Source organism: Giraffa tippelskirchi, chromosome X (genome assembly GCF_054371585.1).
Source record: "Giraffa tippelskirchi isolate mGirTip1 chromosome X, T2T-mGirTip1v1.2.pri, whole genome shotgun sequence".
NCBI classification, from domain to species: Eukaryota; Metazoa; Chordata; class Mammalia; order Artiodactyla; family Giraffidae; genus Giraffa; species Giraffa tippelskirchi.
In genome coordinates this window covers 133,334,143-133,355,374 of record NC_137289.1, presented here as the reverse complement: position 1 = coordinate 133,355,374, position 21,232 = coordinate 133,334,143, and the positions used below count along the sequence as shown (strand labels likewise).

The 21,232-nt window shown below is 40.5% G+C and overlaps 1 protein-coding gene across 3 annotated transcripts in view; it reads right to left on the bottom strand.

The window, feature by feature from the left end:
* KLHL15 (kelch like family member 15) overlaps window positions 1–8,442 on the bottom strand; it is a 38,121-nt gene extending 29,679 nt beyond the window's left edge. For 2 of the 3 annotated variants that reach the window (XR_014076243.1, XM_081567946.1), the window contains exons 1-2: window positions 8,393–8,442; window positions 7,627–7,826 (exon numbers count right to left, since the gene is read on the bottom strand). The gene's annotated coding sequence lies outside the window, so the exon portion shown is untranslated. Of the gene's footprint in view, window positions 1–1,525; window positions 1,577–7,626; window positions 7,827–8,392 lie in introns of all 3 variants that reach the window. The other variant, XM_081567945.1, reaches the window with a different exon arrangement.
* Between the last annotated feature and the right edge of the window lie 12,790 nt (window positions 8,443–21,232).

The following is a 21,232-nucleotide window of genomic DNA, read 5'->3' as shown; positions in this document are numbered from 1 at the left end:
CCCTTGGACTGCAAGGAGATCCAACCAGTCCATCCTAAAGGAGATCAGTCCTGGGTGTTCATTGGAGGGACTGATGTTGAAGCTGAAACTCCAATACTTTGGCCACCTGATGCGAAGAGCTGACTCATTGGAAAAGACCCTGATGCTGGGAAAGATTGAGGGCAGGAGGAGAAGGGGACAACAGAGGATGAGATGGTTAGATGGCATCACCGACTCAATGGACATGGGTTTGGGTGGACTCCGGGAGTTGGTGATGGACAGGGAGGCCTAGCATGCTGCGATTCATGGGGTCGCAAAGAGTCGGACACGACTGAGCGACTGAACTGAACTGAATATTAATAGAGCCTATCTCATAGACTCCTGTGAGAAATAAACGAGTTAATGCACATGACAATGTAGAACAGCATATGGTACTTAAGTATACCATAGCCTTAATTATGCCCCTTCACTTACTGCTACTGGAACGAATAAAATAACCTTGACCCTTTAACAGTCCAGTTAATGCGGAGAAAACCCTTCTCCTTAGCAACAGCACTTCAAACACAGCTTATTTTCTTAGTATAGTCTCTCATGACTCAAGCCAACTCGGACTTGATAGATGAAGATACTAATATCCACAGGTGATATTTTTCTTCAAGGTCATACAACTAGTTTGAAACAGAGTTAAGGCTAGAACCTGATTTGCAAAACATACAAAATAGTGTGGCTAGAAAAGAGCAAAATCTTTGAAATCTGAGCACTTATTAGTACTTACTATCAGTGTGTCTGGGAGAAATCTAACTTTCTGACCTCAGTTTCCATCCATATATTAGGAACAATCATCATCTATTATATTGAGTTGGGGTGATGATCAAATAAATTAAGGTAAGTTAAATGTCTAGCCCAGAGGGAAGTACCCCACCAGAGGTCAATCAATGCTGCCTTCCCTGTCTCTTACCTAATGTCCTTATCACCCACACAACCACAGGAACTTAACACTCTTCAAACTCCCCTCTATAGACCCCATACCACCCTAAGGTTTACCACAATGCAAATTTATAAGAGATCAGGAAATGTATTGGTAGTCAAAACACTGGACCTTGTTTGCAATGGCATTGTTTTCCATTTTTTCTCTTCACACAAGCACAATTTTCTAGCTTTTCTGCCCCAACAAGAGTAACTACTCTTTGTATCTGTGCTGTTCAATATGAAAGCCACTACCTATTGGGTTTTTGAACATTGGAAACATGGTTAGATCAAATTGAGATGTGTTTTAAGTGTAAAATAAACATCAGATTTTGAAGACTTAGTACAAAAAAAAGGAAAATATCTCATTATACAAATTTTTAATAGTGATTACATGTTGGAATAATATTTTGGATATACTGAGTTCAATAAAACATTACAATTAATCTCACCTGTTTTCTACTTTTTAAAACTGTGGCTATGAGAAAATTTTAAATTACATATGTGGCTTGCATTACATTCTATTGGATAGCACGGATCTGTAACATAAATGTTTAAGGCATCAAACAACCAAACTTACAAATGAACACGTGAAACAAAACCACCTTGTTCACAATCCATACCCTGGAAGCTATAAAGAAAAGAAAAGAAAAGGCTTAAATTAAAATAAAACAAAAATAACACACAAAAAACACATATAAACAAATAATGAGAAAAAGTGTAAGAAGAATACAAAAAGGAAAACACACAAAATTTATATAATTATAGCAATTTAAGGAATAAATTAATAATTGTAAGAACTAATCACTGTAAAAGTAAACAAAATCAAATAATTCTACAAAATCAATGAGGTTTGGAGAAAAAAAATCTGTTAAGGGGCTTTGAGAAAAGTTATTTACTAACAAACAAAATGCTCAGTGTACAAAAATCTCGTATCCTCACTCTTGAAAACAGATAAGTCAGATTAAGAGAAATCATGGGTTTATAAACCTGCATACCCTTGGCCTTCTACACTTCTGTATTCTACATTTGGCCTTGAGAATTTCAAACAGTAGGTTTTTTCAAAAGGGGAACCAACTTAAACTAAATGACAAAGCATACTTACACTATCAGGAAAGAAATGCTGGAGTTTGTCCTATTCCATAAACTTGGCACTGACTAAAGAAAAAAGAAAGCCTCACATTCTCTATGCATGAGAATGAGTGGTATAGTATTTCTCAAAGTGTGGTCCAGGGGCTTTAGTCCCTGAAGAGGACTTTGTGAGATCAAAACAATTTTCATAATAATAATAATTTTAAAAGTGATTTTTCTTGTTTACTTTCATTCTCTCAGTGTTTTCCAGAGACTACATGTGATAAGAACGTAAAAGCCGATAAGAAGTCATTGTCTTTTATTAAGCCAGACATTAAAGAGATTTGCAAAAATGTAAAACTATGCCATTCTTCTAAGTTTTTTTGTTGTTTGGGAAAGTAGCTATTTTTCATTAAAAAAAACGCTATTTAGGAACTTCCCTGGTGGTCCAGTGGTTAAGACTCTGAGCTCCCAATGCAGGGGGCTCAGGAACTAAGATCCCACAAGCCCTGGTGAGGCCAGAAAAATAAAATTTAGAATTAACAAGTTAATAGGATTTTAAATTCATTTCAAGTATTTTTTCAAACTTCCCAGTTTTAATTTCTAAAATGCTCAATATAAATAGATACAACCCACATAAACAAAAGCTCTGTGAGATTCCAATAAATTTTAATAATATAATGACGTTCTAAGACCAAAAAATTAAGTATCACTGACTGTACAAGAGATAAATGACAACACACACACACACACAAAGCAACCTCTTCCTACCTCTGCTCTGAAAGACCATTACTGCTATTTATACCACAGAAATTTCTAACAGTTCAAACTCTCTAGTGACGAGTAAAGAAAGTCTGGTGGGGGTAAAACTAGACAGGAAATAAAAGGCAAAGAAATTAAATGCTTCCTTTTCAGCTACAAGGCTGTCATTCTGATTGGAAGGCAAAATTCTAGGCAAGTAGAGATGTTTCAAAATTAACTAACCTCCATGTTTATGCCATAAACAATAATTTAATGCTTTCACACTATCCCCACAGCTGCTTGAAAATTCATACAAATCCCTAATTTATTCAATACCAAAGCTAGATTCTCAGAGGTTGATATGTGTATCTTCAGTGAAAATTTGAAATTATTTCATATTACCTTCATCCTCAAACTGTTAGCCTACCAATGTTAAACCCTATGTAGAAAATGCCATACTTGCATACTAAAAAGAAAAGGCAAGGCTTACTACAGATAAAAATAGAATTAATTTGAGTCATAAAATTCCTCAATTTCTTTAATCTATAAAGTAAAAATCTTTTATTCAACAACCTCAAAGTGATCAACTTAATCTAAAAGGAAAGAAAAATTCAAAAACAGACCAATTTTATTAGCTCTATTTGCAGCCCTTTTACCCTGATATACTGCTCAAATTGAGAAACAATTAAGTCTAATATTAGAGAAAAGGCTGCATAAGTTAACTAATTTGTTTAGTACTGGAAATTCTTTCTTGTCCATCAAAATGTTTTTATAACTCAGTACCAAACTGCCAATGACCATTTAACTAAGCTTTTAGGAAGGCTCTGGGTCCTCCAGCCTCCCAGTTGGCATCTGTTATCTAAATTACTTCATTTTTCAGGTATGTTTAGCATTTAGTCATCCTATAATAAAAAGAAACCTTATGAGAAAAAAAAAACCAGTTTCAATGCTATTTTTTCATCAGAAGATTTTAATTTAATGCTCCTCTGCTTATTCCTCACAAGTAAAAGTAGTCCAAGAGTGATGTCATGGAAAACAGCTTCCCTAGCCTTTAGAGATTGGATCCAGTGAGAATTCTAGGAAAAGCCTCTACTGGGGAATAAAACCTCAAATCTTCTAAGTTACTTTCTAACATGAAATCATCAATACTATAATGTTAACATCTTAGTTTTACACAAGAAGTAAACAACTAAACTGAACCTTCTGGAAGGTCTTGATGTTATGATACGGATTTCCTGTAAATCTTTTAAGTGATGCAGAATCATTAACTAAATTCAATGATCTTATCAGAGACAAAGAATAAATCTTCTATTCGTTTCTATCTGCTTCAATGATTCAGCCAGATGAATTTTAAAGGGCTTATATTAAAAACAGAAAGTCTGCGGAAATATCTTGCCTTTTATAGTTTCTTTATTCCAAAGTTAAAATTTTTAATTCTGAAAAGGCCTCCCACTTTCGGACCAGCAGCAGTATGTATGTATGTATATGTATATGTATATGTGTGTGTATATATACACGCACATATACATACCCATGGCAAAGATGAACTATGAGTTTCTCCAGTGACTCCTAGAACAGCAATAATAAATAATAATTATCTCCTAATTCCTGCCCCTTGTTCACCCTGTCCCAGACACACTAGCCTCTTTGCTGCTTGAAAACCAGTCACACACCCACCTTAAAGCCCCTAAACTTGCCATTCCCTCTGACTGGATCACTAACCCCAACATACAGGGCTCCCTTTAGGTCTTTACTCCAGTGTTTTATCTTGGTGAGGCACCCCCCCTCAACCCCTCTTTAAAAAAGAAAACCACCCACCCACCCTATGCAACAGAAAATCTTCCCTTTCCTTTTCTGTTTTATTTTTCTCCACAGTATACTAAATGAGATACAGGCTATATTCCTTATTCAGTTTATTTTTCTGTTCTTTTCTTTTTTTGTTTTGTATTCACTGTTGTATTCCCAAAACCTTTCTAGGAACGCTGCTTGGCACATAATAAGTGCTTAATAAATACTTGTAGGATGAATAGGTAAGTTTAACTCTCACAACCCTCCGTGTTCTGTAACCATCCCTGATTTAGAGATGAGAAAAATCAAAACTCACCGGGGTTAAGTAACTTGCCCAAGGCTATGATTCCTAATAAGATGGGGCCAGTCTGACTTCAGAGCCTTGGAGTTTAACCACTATCCTGCAATCTTTCACCAATAACTGCCTTTCATGTCTCTTCAGTAAAAAAAAAAAAAAAAAAAAAAAAAAAAAAAAAAAAAAAACCCACCACATCAGGACTTCCCTGGAGGCACACTGGTTAAGACTCCCTGCTTCCAATGCAGGCGGTGCAGGTTCGATCCTTGGTCTGAGAACTAGGATTCCACATGCAGTGTGGCATGCCCAAAATTTTTAAAAATTAAGGGGGAAAAAAGTCCACACAGACTGAAAGTGAAAGTTGCTCAGTTGCATCCGACTCTTTGCGACCCCATGGACTGAATTTTCCAGGCCAGAACACTGGAGTGGGTAGCCTTTCCCTTCTCCAGGGGATCTTCCAAACCCAGGAATCCTACCCAAGTCTTCCGCATTGCAGGCGGATTCTTTACCAGCTGAGCCACAATGGAAGCCCAAGAATACTAGAATGGGTAGCCTATTCCTTCTCCAGCGGATCTTCCCCACCAAGGAATCGAACTGGGGTCTCCTGCATTGCAGATTCTTTACCAACTGAGCTATCAGGGAAGCCCACACGGACTACAGCATTCCAATTCAAAGGGAATATATTCCAATAAATTAATCCAAACCCTCCTAAGCTATAGATTCATTCTCCTCACAGTTAATGTTTTTCACTCTCAAAACATTTAAAATAGAAAAAGGCAAATTTGACAACTGACGTGCTACATAATTTGGGGAGCCCAGGGCAAAATGAAAATGTGGGACCCCTCGTTCAAAAGCTGGAAAAAAGTGTCGTTAAAGGTACTAAAGTATTAAAAAAAAAAAAGGTACTAAAGTATAAAGCTTTCTCCTTTCTTCTGAGGTCTCTCTCGACATATCATGGTGTTCTTTTAATTTGCTGTTTAATGCATTCTAAGTAAAGATAAATCAGAAATTTACATTATCATGAATTTTACTGTTCACCTTTATTTGTACAATACCAGTTTTACGCGCTGATTATTAAACCAAGTTTGGGGTTCTTCTGGACACCCATGAAGCCACACCAGTCCTGGTTCCAAAATTTTAGCCCCAGGTAACCCAGATCAAGGCAAAGAGATGGCCAAACTTTCAAATTCCCAATAAAGCAATGATTTGCCAAAATTTTATCTTCAGGACAAGCAGTAAGTCCAACGTATAAAAGCTAGCACATTAAAGTAGGCTCTTCCTTTTGCTAATTTAATCCTGCCGCCTTATATTATTCTGCCTTTTTTAAAAAAACAAAAGCATATTCAGAAAGACAATCGGTATTGGATTATAAATTTAATAAAACATTTCAGGAAAAAAACTCAGAAAACCCATTTATTAGCTAAAACTAACTATGTATTTTAAAAAGCTTCTCTTTCACTTTTTATGACCCATTTTAAAAAGCCAGACCATATATTTTTAATGTGCCAAATAAGAATGATCCCATACTGTTACACATATATATTATAAATTCTGATAAAAAATTCCGATTTTCAACCCACAAGTATTTATGGCTTATGTATTTCATTATCCCCCCCCAAGCTAATCAGCAATAAAAAGTGGAAATTAACATCTCTTACCATAGAAAAACTGGTTCTAAGCACCAACTAAGTGTGGTGATGAATAAAAAGAGAATTAAATTACATAAACACTACATTATGTGTCAAAAAGCTGAGATTTTCCATACATTTCTAGATCTATTAGTTACAGAAATACGAATGCATGTATAAGCTCTTCAAAAACAATTTTCAAATTAGTAGAGATATTCAGGCATCTTGTTTCCTAGATATGAAAAACAGGCAATAAAAATTAAGGTATATATCTTAACAGCATTTTCCAAATGACAATTTTATCAAGATATTAATCTTGAAAAGAAAAATGTAAATTCAAAAAATAGAAAAGACTCAACAAATGCAAGGTGTTTAATATTCCGAGTAAGCAAAAGGGCATAAGCGGCCTAGAAAAATGAAAAGCAAAGCACCTCAGAAACGTTAAATTTGAATTAAAGAATACCGTTATTTAAATAAGCAGTTAGCATTTCGGAGGAAGAAGGCCAAGCAACGTGACTATATCTAATCGATTCAGAGCAGTGCTTTACTAATTTCCGTCCTTATCCCTTATACTTATAATATAGGAAAAAAGAGGCAGCAACAGTTAGCCACTACAACATTCACCACTCTGGCAAAGGTTACTTTAAAAATTGCCTTGCATTTTTACAACACTTTACAGCTACGGATTATTTTCACATATATGACCTCATACAGTCCTCACTACCCTGTGATGTGGCTATTACCGACTCGATTTCATAGATAAGAAACCGAGGTTCGGAAAGCGATTTTCTCAGAGTCACCTAGTCGAACCCAGACCTTCTGATTCCGCGTTTTATGCCTCGCATTTCGCATAGTTCTATTTCAGGCAAAAATAGCATTTTTAAAGGGAAGGAGCGGGATAGGGAAAAAATAATCATGGTACCTGCAGCTGTGTGCTGCAAAAAATGGCTGAATTATGCTTCTTCCTTTTTTTTTTCTCCTTGGGAAAAAAATTAGATTTCAAACAATCTAAGTAAACTCAAAGACAAATTAGGTTTCGGCGTCAACCAAATGCGCGACTGGGGTCAGTGCTGAGGGGCTACCGAATCCGAGCCTAGCGCGGAGCCGCGGACGAAGCCCGGGCTCCCGCAGGCCGGAGGGCCAGGGGCGGCTACGCACCTCGGGGGTCTGTCCAGCCTCTAGTGGACGGCAGTCTGCATCAGGAAGAAGTGGGCCAACGGGCCGGACGGTGGGCGGTGGGGCGCCGGGACGGCACTCGGCAGGCTCCTCGAACGTCTACAAGAAGCCGCTCCCGGGCCGAGCCGGGGCGCTCTGGCGGGGGACGAGACTGCGCGCCTGCGGCCCCCACGAAACCAGTCCTGGGAAAGAAGACAGCCCTGAGGAGAGATTCGAGACAGTTGGGCGAGGCGGAGCGGCGTCGGGGCCGAGGCCGGCCTTGCCAACGCCAGGGGCTTTGCAGCGCCCGGCGGGGTTCGGTGGGAGGGCCGACGCGGGGCCTCGGGCGGAGAGAGGGGCTGGGGGGCCGCGGGCAGCCGGAGAAGCACCGGCGGTGAAGACGTCGACGACGGCGTCTCCAGGCTTCTGCCCCAGAGCGCGCGGAGCCTCAGGATCACCCACGCCGGGGGTGGAGGAAGGCGGGAAAGGGGCGGGAAAGGGGCGGAGCTTGCGGGGCCACAAGCCAGGGGCCGCTCCGGGCCGCGCGCCCCCTGCGGGCCGCGGGAGCCGCCCGGGGCCCGCCCAGGGAGGCGGGGCTCGCAGGCAGGGGGCCCCGTGCGCCGTCGTACAACACGGAAGCCGGCCCCGCGGGTAGGGCGGTCGAAGGGTGGGAACCCGAGAGTTGGAACGCGGGCCTGGGAGGCACCCTCGGCCCCCGCCGGCGCCTCGAGGGGGCCCGCGCGCGGGCAGCGGCCTGGAGGGTGTTTACCTTCCCCCTGGTCGAGCGCCAATGCCGCCATCTTTCAGCCAGCGCGCGTCACTTCCGGCGCCGCGGGAGCGGGTGTGGGAGCGGGATGGGGGCAGGGCTGTCCCACGCCCGCGGGGCCCCACGTTCTGCCCGCCACGCCAGCGGGCCTCATGGAGGGAATAAAGCGGTCGGCGCTGCGGCCGTGGGCCTGGCCCAACGCGGCTTCCCGTGCGGCTTCGCCGTCGGGGCTGGGAACTCTCGGCAGTGCTGGTCCCCTCGCCGCGGTCCCACTTCACTTGCACGAGCGGTGGGCTCGAGCCACTGTGGTGCGCGCACCCTCCACAAGTTGAGGGTTAGGAAACCCGGAAAATGTCTTTTTGCATCTTGCACACGGTGGGGGTGGGGGACTCAGGGACGATGTGGAGGGTGCTTTGCGGTATCTACCTGTGTTATAAACGTGACTACATCTGCGCCAAATGACATCATTGTTTTAAAGGCAACTTGCAGCGGACTGTTGCGTCATAGTTCCACTTGGCTAGTTGCACAACAGTTACATGGTTCAGAAGTACATTTCCCAGAGGTGAGAAAATTCATAGAAGCCGGCATGTCTGCACCACACAGAAATGCCGGATCTAAAAATGCTGTTCTGTTTCTATTTGCGTCAAAATAGATGGCAAGAACGAACATTCAGAGAGCAGTGATTTTAAGGGTTGTTGTGTTCGTTTCTGACAAATCGGCTCTAGAGGTGTAGCTCATGCTTTTTACATACCGCCTTCTCTTGATTTAATAATTTAAAACTGCATTACAGGACTGTTTTGTAAATTTATTGTTGTGAAACCTCTATGTGGGAAAAGTATAGATGACAGAAAAACGCAGTTGGAAGCTAGTGGTTCTACAGTTAACCTTAAGTCATCCGTTGCCTATTTCTGATCCTAAACAGAAATTTCTCTTACCCCCACCCCCTGCCGCCATTTTCTCTTCAGACCAATAAATATCCCGAAGAAGTCACAGTGAGATGAATGGCTGAAAGCGATCATTAATCTCTTTCTAGCAAACTTGAATATGTCATGTTTCCCAAGAGGCGAGAATAGCACACGGTGTACCATTTTGCTGAAGTAGTCTACTTCGTGGGAAAAAATAAGAGAATCACTCTCATCTTTTGAAAATAGGGAAATACACGTCCCTTTTCCAATTTAAAGTATAAAACCAGCTTTTAAAAACTGTAAGTCATAAAATAACTTTAAAACGGCATAGATTCAACTTTGCACATCCAAAAGTGCTGGATTTTGATTTTTGCACATTAGCTAACAGACATACATTTTAAACTATGCATTACAGAGTGGCACTGACCTGTAGGAGAGAGACTTCTGTTCTTTATTCAAGCGGGAACTGAAATGTATCTGTATTCTGAGTAGCCGGTGTACATATAACTGCAGTGGGTGACATCGTGAGCTGTTGTCTTCCACACACTCCTTTTGTGTCCAACTCTCTGTGACCCCATGGACTGTAGCCCGCCAGGCTCCTCTGTCCATGGGGATTCTCCAGGCAAGAATACTGGAGTGGGTTGCCATGCCCTTCTCCAGGGGTTCTTCCCAACCCTGGGATTGAACCTGCCTCTCTTCTGTCCCCTGTATTGGCAGGCAGGTTTTTTTTTACCAGTAGGTACCCCTGGGAGGCCCTAACCCAGATGGAGCCTTCAACGTGCAATCTGAGGGTCCCCAGATTTTCCAGCCTTGACAGTTTGTTGTTTTAATAGCCGAGTAGAATAACTTGAATCTTTATGTTGCGTGACTAACAGGAAATTGGTGTTTTCATGAATGTTGGAGGACTCCTGGTTAATGTTTCCCCATCTTGGTCATCACTGGTCACCTGTCACTTGGAATGGCTCTTCTTAGCTTCTCTCCTATTACTTCTGGCCTTCTGATCTGTCACCACCTCTCCACATTTCTCCAACTCTCTCCTTGCACTTCATGACACACAAACTTAATTTTCCCTGCACTTCCCTAGGAAAGCAAAAGCCTAAAGCCTTCACAGAGAAACTTCAGTCTCTAAAAACAGGTCACAGGTTCCAGAGATCCTTGCACAGGGATGTTCTCTTTGATCATCTCAAAGTCAGATCTGGACTATTTGGTATGAACCCATTGCTAAACATATCAGTTGTTTCTCCCATCTCTTTTCCCAAATCTCATGAGCCCCCAGACCCATCTCCTGGGCCCAGCTAGGAGAACACGAAATCCAAAAGGGTTGTGGACGCGAAAAGAAGCAAAAGCCCTTCCAAGGACCCTCCCCTCATGAAACTGTGTCCGAAATATTTATACGTGTGTCATTTCACCAACATAGGGAGCCACCACACCACCAAAAGGAAAATGAAGTGATAATTTATATCTTTATGATCAAGAAGACTCAACACTGTGATTCTTCCAGAAACCCAATGCTTCTTCATATTTCACTTCCATCCTTAAAGCCCTAGCAAATAATTCTCTGCTGGCAGTTGTTAGAGGAACTACTTCGCACCTGTGGTCAGCCAAAAGGGGTTCAAAACTATTCAGGTTTGGTTTCACACTCCCTAACACATGGTGACAGGTTTAGACAGCATGAGGTGCTGTGTGTGCAATCACAAATGAGAAGATGCAGTCTAGGATTCAGCGGGTCAAGCAAGGCTACTCAGAGGCAGTGATTGCTAAGTAGAGTCCAAAGGGAAGGAGGAAAGGGGAAAAGGAAATTGGTAAAGGACACCCATAGGGCAGTGCCTTCCAGGCCTGAAAGAGTCAGCCAGGCACCTTTATTTAGAGAACCACCAAAAATTTAGTAGAGTCACAGTAGGACATGAAGAGGAGAGGGAAAAGAAGCAAAACTCAGGAAGGCTGAGATGTGTAGACCTTGGCAGTTAGGGCTTCTACCCTCCTGTGTTACCTCTTACCTCATGCTCTTTCCACTGTATTATGTTATTATGTGTCCTCAGTTACTCAGTTCTGTTCAACTCTTTGCAACCTCATGGACTGTAGCCCACCAGGCTCCTCTGTCCATGGAATTTTCCAGGCAAGAATGCTGGAGTAGGTTGCCATTTCCTTCTCCAGGGGATCTTCCTGATTCAGGGAACAAACCCATGTCTCTTGGGTCTCCTCCATTGGCAGGCAGATTCTTTACCAACTGAGCCACCTGGGAAGACCATTACGTTATTATACTAATTAACATATTAAATGATCTTCCCACTGTTGCGTTTTTTTTACTCCTAGTTAATTAAATAAATTGTTCACTTATAATCTACTATACTCATTTACTTATTCATGCCATAAATATTTATGAGTGCCTTTGTTGTTGTTCAGTCTCTAAGTTGCATCCGACTCTTTATGACCTCATGGACTGCAGCTCGCCAGGCTTCCCTGTCCTTCACTATCTCCCGGAGTTTGCTCAGACTCATGTCCATTGAGTTGGTGATGCCATCCAACCATCTCCCTGGTGGCTCAGACAGTAAAGAGGCTGCCTGCAGTGCAGGAGATCCGAGTTCGATCCCTGGGTCGGGAAGATCCCCTGGAGAAGGAAATGGCAACCCACTCCAGTATCCTTGCCTAGAAAATTCCATGGACAGAGGAGTCTGGCAGGCTACAGTCCACGGGGTCACAAAAAGTCGGACACAACTGAGTGACTTGACTTTCTTTCCAACCGTCTTATCCTCTGCCACCCACTTCTCCTTTCACCCTCAAACTTTCCCAGCATCAGTATCTTCCAGTGAGCCAGCTCTTCACATCAGGTGTGCAAAAGTAGTGGAGCTTCAGCTTCAGCATCAGTCCTTCCAACAAATATTCAGGATTGAGTTCCTTTAAGGTTGACTGGTTTGATCTCCTTTCTATCCAAGGGACTCTCAAGAGTCTTCTTCAAGATCACAATTCAAAAGTATCAATTCTTCAGCACTCAGCCTTCTTTATGGTCCAACTTGGACATCTGTATGTGACTACTAGAAAAAACCATAGCTTTGACTATACGTACGTTTGTTGGCAAAGTGATGTCTCTGCTTTTTAATACACTAAGTTTGTTATAGCTTTTCTTCCAAGGAGCAAGTGACTTTTGATTTCGTGGCTGCAGTCACCGTCTGCAGTGATTTTGCAGCCCAAGAAAATAAAATCTGTCACTGTTTCCACCTTTTCCCCTTCTATTTGCCATGAAGTGATAGGACTGGATGCCATGATTTTCGTTTCTTGAATGTTGAGTTTTAAACCAGCTTTTTCACTCTCCTCTTTCACCCTCAAGAGGCTCTTTAGTTCCTTTTCCCTTTCTGCCATTAAAGTGGTATCATCTGCCTATCTGAGGTTATTGATATTTCTCCTGTTGACGATCTTGATTCCAGCTTGTGAGTCATCCAGCCCAGCATTTCACATGATGTAATATATAATATGTAATACATAATATATATACATTTGCTGCTGCTGCTGCTAAGTCGCTTCAGTCGTTTCTGACTCTGTGCGACCCCATAGACGGCAGCCCACCAGGCTCCCCTGTCCCTGGGATTCTCCAGGCAAGAATACTGGAGTGGGGTGCCATTTCCTTCTCCAATGCATGAAAGTGAAAAGTGAAAGTGAAGACCCTCAATCGTGTCCGACTCTTAGCGATCCCAAGGACTGCAGCCTACCAGGCTCCTCCGTCCATGGGATTGGCCAGGCAAGAGTATTAAAGTGGGTTGCCATTGCCTTCTCCGATATATATAAATTAAATAAGCAGGTTGACAAAATACAGACTTGAGGTACTTCTTTCCCGATTTTGAACCAGTTGGTTGTTCCATGTCTGGTTCTGACTGTTGCTTCTTGTCCTGCATACAGGTTTCTCAGGAGACAGGTAAGATGGTCTGGTATTCCCATCTCTTTAAAAGTTTTCCACAGTTTGTTGTGATCCACACAGTCAAAGGCTTTAGTATAGTCAATAAAGCAGAAGTAGATTTTTTTTTTAATTCCCTTGCTTTTTCTGTGATCCAGCAGATGTTAGCAGTTCGATCTCTGGTTCCTCTGCCTTTTCTAAATCCAGCTTGTACATCTGGAAGTTCTCAGTTCACATACTGTTGAAGCCTAGCCCTTGAAGGATTTTGAGCATTACCTTGCTAGCATGTGAAATGAGTGCAATTGTATGGTAGTATAGACGTTGTTTGGCATTGCCTTTCTTTGGGATTGGAATAAAAACTGACCTTTTCCAGTCCTGTGGTCACTGCTGAATTTTCCAAATTTGCTGGCATATTGAGTGCAGCACTTTTACAGCATCATCTTTTAGGATTTGAAATAGCTCAGCTGGAATTCCATCACCTCCACTAGCTTTGTTCGTAGTAATGCTTCCTAAGGCCCAGTTGACTTCACACTCCAGAATGTCTGGCTCTGGATGAGTAACCACACCATCGTGGTTATCTGGGTCATTAAGACCTTTTTTGTACACTTCTTCTGTGTATGAGTGCCTACTATCCGCAAAGTCCTGTTCTAAGCACTGCAGATCTATCAGTGACACATGCATGAAAATCCTTACCCTCTTATAGACTACATAAGTCAGGCAATAAACAAATAAGTAAATTATAATTATACAGTCTCTTAGAATGTGACCATACAGGAAATAACAGAGCAGGTTAAAGAGATGAGGGGTGTCAAGGAGGAGAGGTGTTTCCTTTTTAACTAGGATGATCAGGTAGTCATTTTAGCCTTGACTTGAAGGAGATAAGGGGCCAGACTGTGTAAAGCTTTGTTGATCATTATAAGGTCTTTGGTCTTTGGCCTTTTGAGAAATTACGAAGTACTGGAACGTTTTGAGAAGAGGAGTAACATGATTAACACTCAGGCTGTTGTGTGAAAAATAGAACTTAGGCATAATGTAATATTCAATGCGACAACTATAGTTAACACTGTTGTATGGTATATTTGAAAGTTACTTAAAGAGTAGATTCTAAAAGTTCTCATCACAAGGATAAAAGTATTTTTTTCTTTTTTCCCCCTTATATCTGTATGAGGTGATGGATGTTAACTAGACTTACTGTGGTAATCGTTTCACAATATATGTAAGTCAAGTCATTATCCTGTATACTTTAAACTTATATAGTGCTGTAGGTCAGTTACATCTCAATAAAACGGAAATGGGGGAAAAAAACACTGGAAGATAACTCACACACAAACAAAATGGTCAGTTAAAAAAAGAATTAGGCAAACAAGTGTGGAAGCAGGGAGATGAGTAAAGAGAGTATTCTAACAATGGAGTGAAATGGGAGCCACAGTGGAGACATGAGAACTGGCCAGACTCTGTAAATGTTCTTGAAGGTAGAGCCAACAGAAGTTCCAGGATGTAGGGACAAAGGAAAAAGAGGTTGCAAAGAAGGGTGGAATTTTCATTTCCTGAGATCTGGAAGACTTCAAGAAGGAGCAGGTTTGAAGGGAATGGGGGAGAAAGGAGAAGGTGAGAGGAGTAGAACCTGGGGCATGCCAAGGGTAGGGAGCTATCCAGAACTTTGGGATCTGGTCTAGGAGACTAGAGTGTGGTACACTACAAGCTGTAGAGACAGGTACCGTAAATTGCTAAACATCCACCATCAATAAATGGTACAGTGAATGTTGCCATTTTTTAAATTAATTTCTGTTGCAGTAGTTGATTTACAATGTTGTGTTCATTTCTGCTGTACAGCAAAATGAATCAGTTATACATATATTCACTCTTTTTTAGATTCTTTTCCCATACAGGTCATTACAGAGTATTGACTAGAGCTCCCTGTGCTATACAGTAGGTTCTTTTAGTTATCTATTTTATATATAGTAGTGTGTATATGTCAATCCCAATCTCCCAGTTTATCCCTGTCCCCTCCTTCAAACCCCTTGATAACTGTAAGTTTGTTTTCTACATTTGTTACTCTATTTCTGTTTTGTAAATAAGCTCATTTGTACCATTCCACATATAAGCGATTGATCTTGTGATATTTGTCTTTTTCTGTCTGACTCATTATGACAATCTCTAGGTCCATTTTAACTGAACATATTTACCTTGAAATACAGTGTTGACAAGGCCCTCTTGAAAATGAAAACATGAAAAAGAATAAACTTTTCAAAGAAATTAATCACTTTTGCGTTCCTTACAAACCAGTAAAAAATAACACTGTGTTTCAGAAGCCTCAGCATGGAAGGCAAATATTCATGACGTGTTTGGGAGATTACCAAGGGACTGAGGGGAAATAGAGCAAGGTCTGGGGTCTGGAGCACCAGGAGTCATCCAGGCAAAGGTAGAGAGCTGTCACAGAGAAGGAGTAGCCAGGGAGATGAGTAAAACAAAGAGTGTGATATGCTAGTCTAGCTAGAAAATTACTGTAACTTGTTAAACATCCACTATCAAGCAAAGATAAAATTGTCATCATTTTAATGAAATATATTTACTTTGAAACACAGTACAGACAATGCCTCTTTGTAAATGAAAATGTTAAAAAGAACAAACCCTTTTCCTAAAGTTAATCTTTTTTGTCTTCTTTATGAATCAGTGAAAAGCAGCACTATACTTAAGAAGCCTCAGGATACAAGCCGCATATTCACCAGTCCTGCATTTTGGTAGATGTGCATTCACACACACACACACACACACACACACACACACACACACACACACACACTCACATCCTAAGTGTGAGCGGCTGAGTTGAGTGAGTGGAAGCAATGAAAAGCTGCTATATGGTGTTTGCTTGATGAAAGAAATGAAGAAAAGCCTCCAGTAATGACTGTTGCCAGAAGCACAGCTTTAGGGTTTGGGGACTGTGGTTAAGGATAGAGACAGGATTGAATCTAGGCTGTGAGGTTATTTATTGGTTCTAAGTTCTTTGGAAAAAAAAAACAAAACAGCGATTGCATAGCTGTCTCAGGACAAAATATCTTTGTTCATACAGGACACGTAGGGACTTAGGTAAGTTAGTTTGGCCTCTTCTGCTTGGGGTGGGGGTAGCTGGAGTGGAAGCTGGTGGGAGGGCACACACTTGAATAGCCAGGGCCTAGGCCTGGCTGAGAGGAAGGCTGAGTCCCACTGTCCTGGAAGCGTGACCCAGGAGGGCCATATAGGTGGGGCTAGATGGCTCTCTGGGAATGGAAGTCTCAAGGTCAAGAAGATGGTGATTCTCTTCAAACTTATCTACAGATTTAAAACAATCCCCTGAAGTAGGAAATGGCAACCCCCTCCAGTATTCTTGCCTGGGGAATTCCATAGACAAAGGAGCCTGACAGGCTACACAGTCCATGGGGTCGCAGAGTCAGACACGACTGAGAGCACATACACACACAGAAATCCCTATCAGAAGTATTACCCTTAGACAAGCAAACAACATGTGCTTGTGGCATTTGGGTCAGCTTCACCAGAGAGCCGTGCAGGAGACTTGCAGCATGATGCTTCAACATGTGGGTTCTGGGTCTGACTGCATGGATTCAAATCCTAGATACCCCACTGCTTTGCTTTATGCCTTAGGGCAATTAATTTAAAAAATTTTTTATTGCATATTGGAGTATAGTTGATTAACAATCTTGCGTTAGTTTCAGATGTACAGAAAAGTGATTGGTTATACATAGATATGTATATATTTCAAATTCATTTCCCATTTAGGTTATTACAGAATACTGGGCAGAGTTCCCTATGCTATACAGTAGATCCTTTTGATTATCTATTTTAAATAGAGCAGTACATGTCAGTTGTACCTTTCTATATGACAGCACAAAGATGGAAGTGAAGATAAACAAGCAAATATTTAGAAGAAAGATATTTATAATTAGTAAGACTATGCTCAGTTCGTACTTAGATTTCATTTCCTTTAACCCTTGCTCCAGTCAGTTACTCCAGGGTTCCTGACAAAGAAGGCCATGAATAAAATCGGGTATACATGACTTCTTAACACCTACCAGGTATTACTTGCTTACTTTTGTCAAATGTTTGATGTATATTACCTCATTTACTCCTTTTTGAGGTCAATACTATTTCTAGCCCTTTGTTATAGATTAAGTTGCTGAGACTCAGAGTAGCTAGTTCCTGGTGCATGCATGCTCAGTCGTGTCTGACTCTTTGCGACCCCATGGACTGTAGCCCACCAGGCTCCTCTGCCCATGGGATTTCCCAGGCAAGAATACTGGAGTGGGTTGCCATTTCTTTCTCCAGGGGATCTTTCCGACCTAGGGATGGAACTGACCTGTCTTACACTGGCAGGTGGATTCTTTACCACCTGTGCCATGTGGGAAGCCCAGAGTAGCTAGTACTTGATTTAAATTTACATAGATGGAAAATGAAGAAGTTAAAATTTGAACTGTTCTTATTCCAGAACCTGCTTGCCTACTACTGTCCATGCTGCCATAGAGGCCAGAAAATGTTTGTGGAAAAATAAATGTCATTGTACACATCAAAAAATCTTTTTCACCTTTCTAAGGAGATGGAAATTTTCCAAGGGTAATTGTAAGGAACAAATGCAGAAATGACTGCAAACCACTCAGCACCATGCCTAGTACACAGTAATTATTACTAGGAAATATACGCTAAGAGTTTGGGGGGTATTTAGGAAGATGAAAGTTTCCAAAGGAATAAAAGGATATAATCCACCCCCAAAATAAAACAATCCCTATCAAAAACCCAGCAAACTTTATTGCAGGAACTGACCAGCTGATCCTGAAATTTACATGGAAATTCAAAGGCTCCAGGAGAGCCAAACCGGTTGTGAAAAAGAACGTAGTTAATAATGTACTATACGACTACAGAAGTCAAGACATTGTAGTACTGGCATAAGAATAGACATGTAAAAAAAAAAAGAATAGACATGTACATCAATGGAACAGAACTGAGAGTCCAGAAATAAGCATTTTTATGGTCAAATTTATTTTTGACAAACATGCCAAGACAATTCCATAGGTAAAGGATTGTCTTTTCAGTATATAGTGCTGGTACAATTGGATATCTACATGCAAAAATATGGAGTTAAACTCTTACCTCACAGTATACACAAAAAATAACTCAAAATAGATCACATATCTGGAAGGTAGTAAGCGAAACCATAAACCTTTAAGAAGAAAACAGGAGTAAGTATTCATCACCTTGGGTTAGGCAAAGGGTTATTAAATTTGACACCCAAAGCAAGATTCATAAAAGAAAGAAATTGGATTTCATCAAAGGTAGAAATTTTTGTTCTTCAAAGATACCATTAAGAAAATGAAAAGACAAGCTACAAACTGGGAGAAAACACTTGCAAATCACACATTTGATGAAGATTTGTATCCAGAATATATAAAGAACTCTTGCAACTCAGTAAGATAAACAACCAATTTTAAAATGGGTTTAAATAGATACTTTATCAAAGAAGATACTTGAGTGGCTATTAAGTACATGAAAGGATGCTCAATATATTCATTAGAGAAATGCAAATTAAAACCACATCTACAAGAATGTCTATAATAAAAAGAAGAGACAATATCAGACATTGGTAAGGAGAAACTGGAGCCTCATATATTGGTGGTGGGAATGTAAAATGGTTCAGCCATTTTGGAAAAATTTGGTTGTTCCTCAGAATGTTTAATATAGGTTTACCATAGGACTCAGCAATTGCACAAGTAGATATTTACCAAGATAAATAAAAATGTTTTCATAAAAACTTGTACAAAAATGTTTGTGGAAATATTATTCACAACACCCAAAAAGTGGAAAAAATCAAGAGATCTGTCCATGAAATGGAATTATATTGAGCAATAGAAAGGAATGAACTACTATTGATAGATGCTACAGCATAGATGAACCTCAAAATCCTTATGCTGAGTGAAAAAAGACCACATATTGTTTGATACTATTTAAATAAAATGTCCAGAAAAGGCAGATCAGTATAGAGAGATAGACTACTCGTGATTGCCTGGGGCCAGAAATGGGTATGGGGATTGACTGCAAAGGGGATTGACATGAGGGATCTCTTTGGGGTGATGGAAATGTTCAAAATCTGGATTGGCGTGATGGTTGCACAATTCTTTGTGTGTTAGTTGCTCTGTGGTCTGACTCTTTGCAATCCCATGGACTACATGTCACCCACCAGGCTCCTCTGTCTATGGAATTGTCTGTACAACTGTAAATTGACTAAAATGTCACTGAATTGTATACCTTTTTATTTATTGTTCACTCCTCACAGCTTGTGGGATCTTAGTTCCCTGACCAGGAATTGAACTCGAGCTCTGGCAGTGAAAGCGCCAAATCCTAACCACTGGACTGCCAGAGAATTCCCCAGTTTGGAGCCAATATTACTATTATTATTAATAGCATTATTTTCAGTAACATTTCTACTTCCAATAAAAGTTTCTGATAGTGAAGCATATTATATATTATTACCAACAAGTTTTATATTTTTGTTGAAAAATAATTCACATGCCATAAGATTCATCCTTTTAAACAATACAATCACTGTTCTTTAGTATATTTATAATTGTGTAATCATCACCACTAATTCCACATCTTTATTACCTCAGTGGATTTTCTGAATTGGCTGGTACAGTATAACTATTTAGAATATAAGATAAAAATTCTAAATTTAGGAACTTATAAATTTAGAAGTTATATTTTGTTGGAGGCATTTGGTTCCTAGTATAAATTTAGGAACCAAATGCCTCTGCCCAAATACAATATATGGTACAGTTTCTACCATCAACCAATGAATACATTTATTGAAATGTAACTTCCTATTTTAGGTAAACTGTTGTACCCAAAACTTGTGTGATAGAAAAAAATATATATGACAACCTAGAGGGGTGGGATGGGGTGGGAGGTGGGAGGGAGGTTCAAAAAGGGAGGGAACATGTATACCTTTGGCTGATTCATGTTGATGTATGACATAAGCCAACAATATTGTAAAGCAATTATCCTTCAATTAAAAATAAATTTAAAAAGAAAAATATATAGATTTTATTGAAGTATAGTTGATTTACAATGTATTAATTTCTGCTGTACAACAGTGATTCAGTTTTATATATATAGGTAGGTTTAATCGCTCAGTTGTGTCCGACTCTTGTGACCCCATGGACTGTAGCCTGCCAGGTTCCTCTGTTCATGGGATTTCCCAGGCAAGAATACTGGAGTGGCTTGCCATTTCCTTCTCCAAGGGATCTTCCCCACCCAGGGATCAAATCCAGGTCTCCTGCATTGCAAGTGGACTCTAAAACTGAGCCACTTTTTTCATATTCTTTTTCATCATGGTTTACCATAGGATATTGAACATAGTTTCCTGTGCTACACAGAAGGACCTTGTTTATCCACTCTCTATAAAATAGTGTACATTTAATCCCAAACTCCCAAACCATCCCTCCCCCACACCCTGTTCCCTTTTGACAACCAGAGGTCTGTTCTCTATGTCTGTGATTCTGTTTCATAGGTAAGTTCATTTGAGTCATATTTTATATTCCATATATAAGTGGTATCATGTGGTATTTGTCTTTCTCTGATAGAAAACATATATTCATTTTAATCTTGCTTACATAGTCAATGACCACAGGTAACCTAAATACAACAGAATGGGAAAGACTAGAGATCTCTTCAAGAAAATTAGAGATACCAATGGAACATTTCATGCAAAGATGGGCTCGATAAAGGACAGAAATGGTATGGACATAACAGAAGCAGAAGATATTAAGATGAGGTGGCAAGAATACACAGAAGAACTGTACAAAAAAGATCTTCACGACCCAGATAATCACGATGGTGTGATCACTCACTTAGAGCCAGACATCCTGGAATGTGAAGTCAAGTGGGCCTTAGAAAGCGTCACTACAAACAAAACTAGTGGAGGTGATGGAATTCCAGTTGAGCTATTTCAAATCCTAAAAGATGATGCTGTGAAAGTGCTGCACTTGATATGCCAGCAAATTTGGA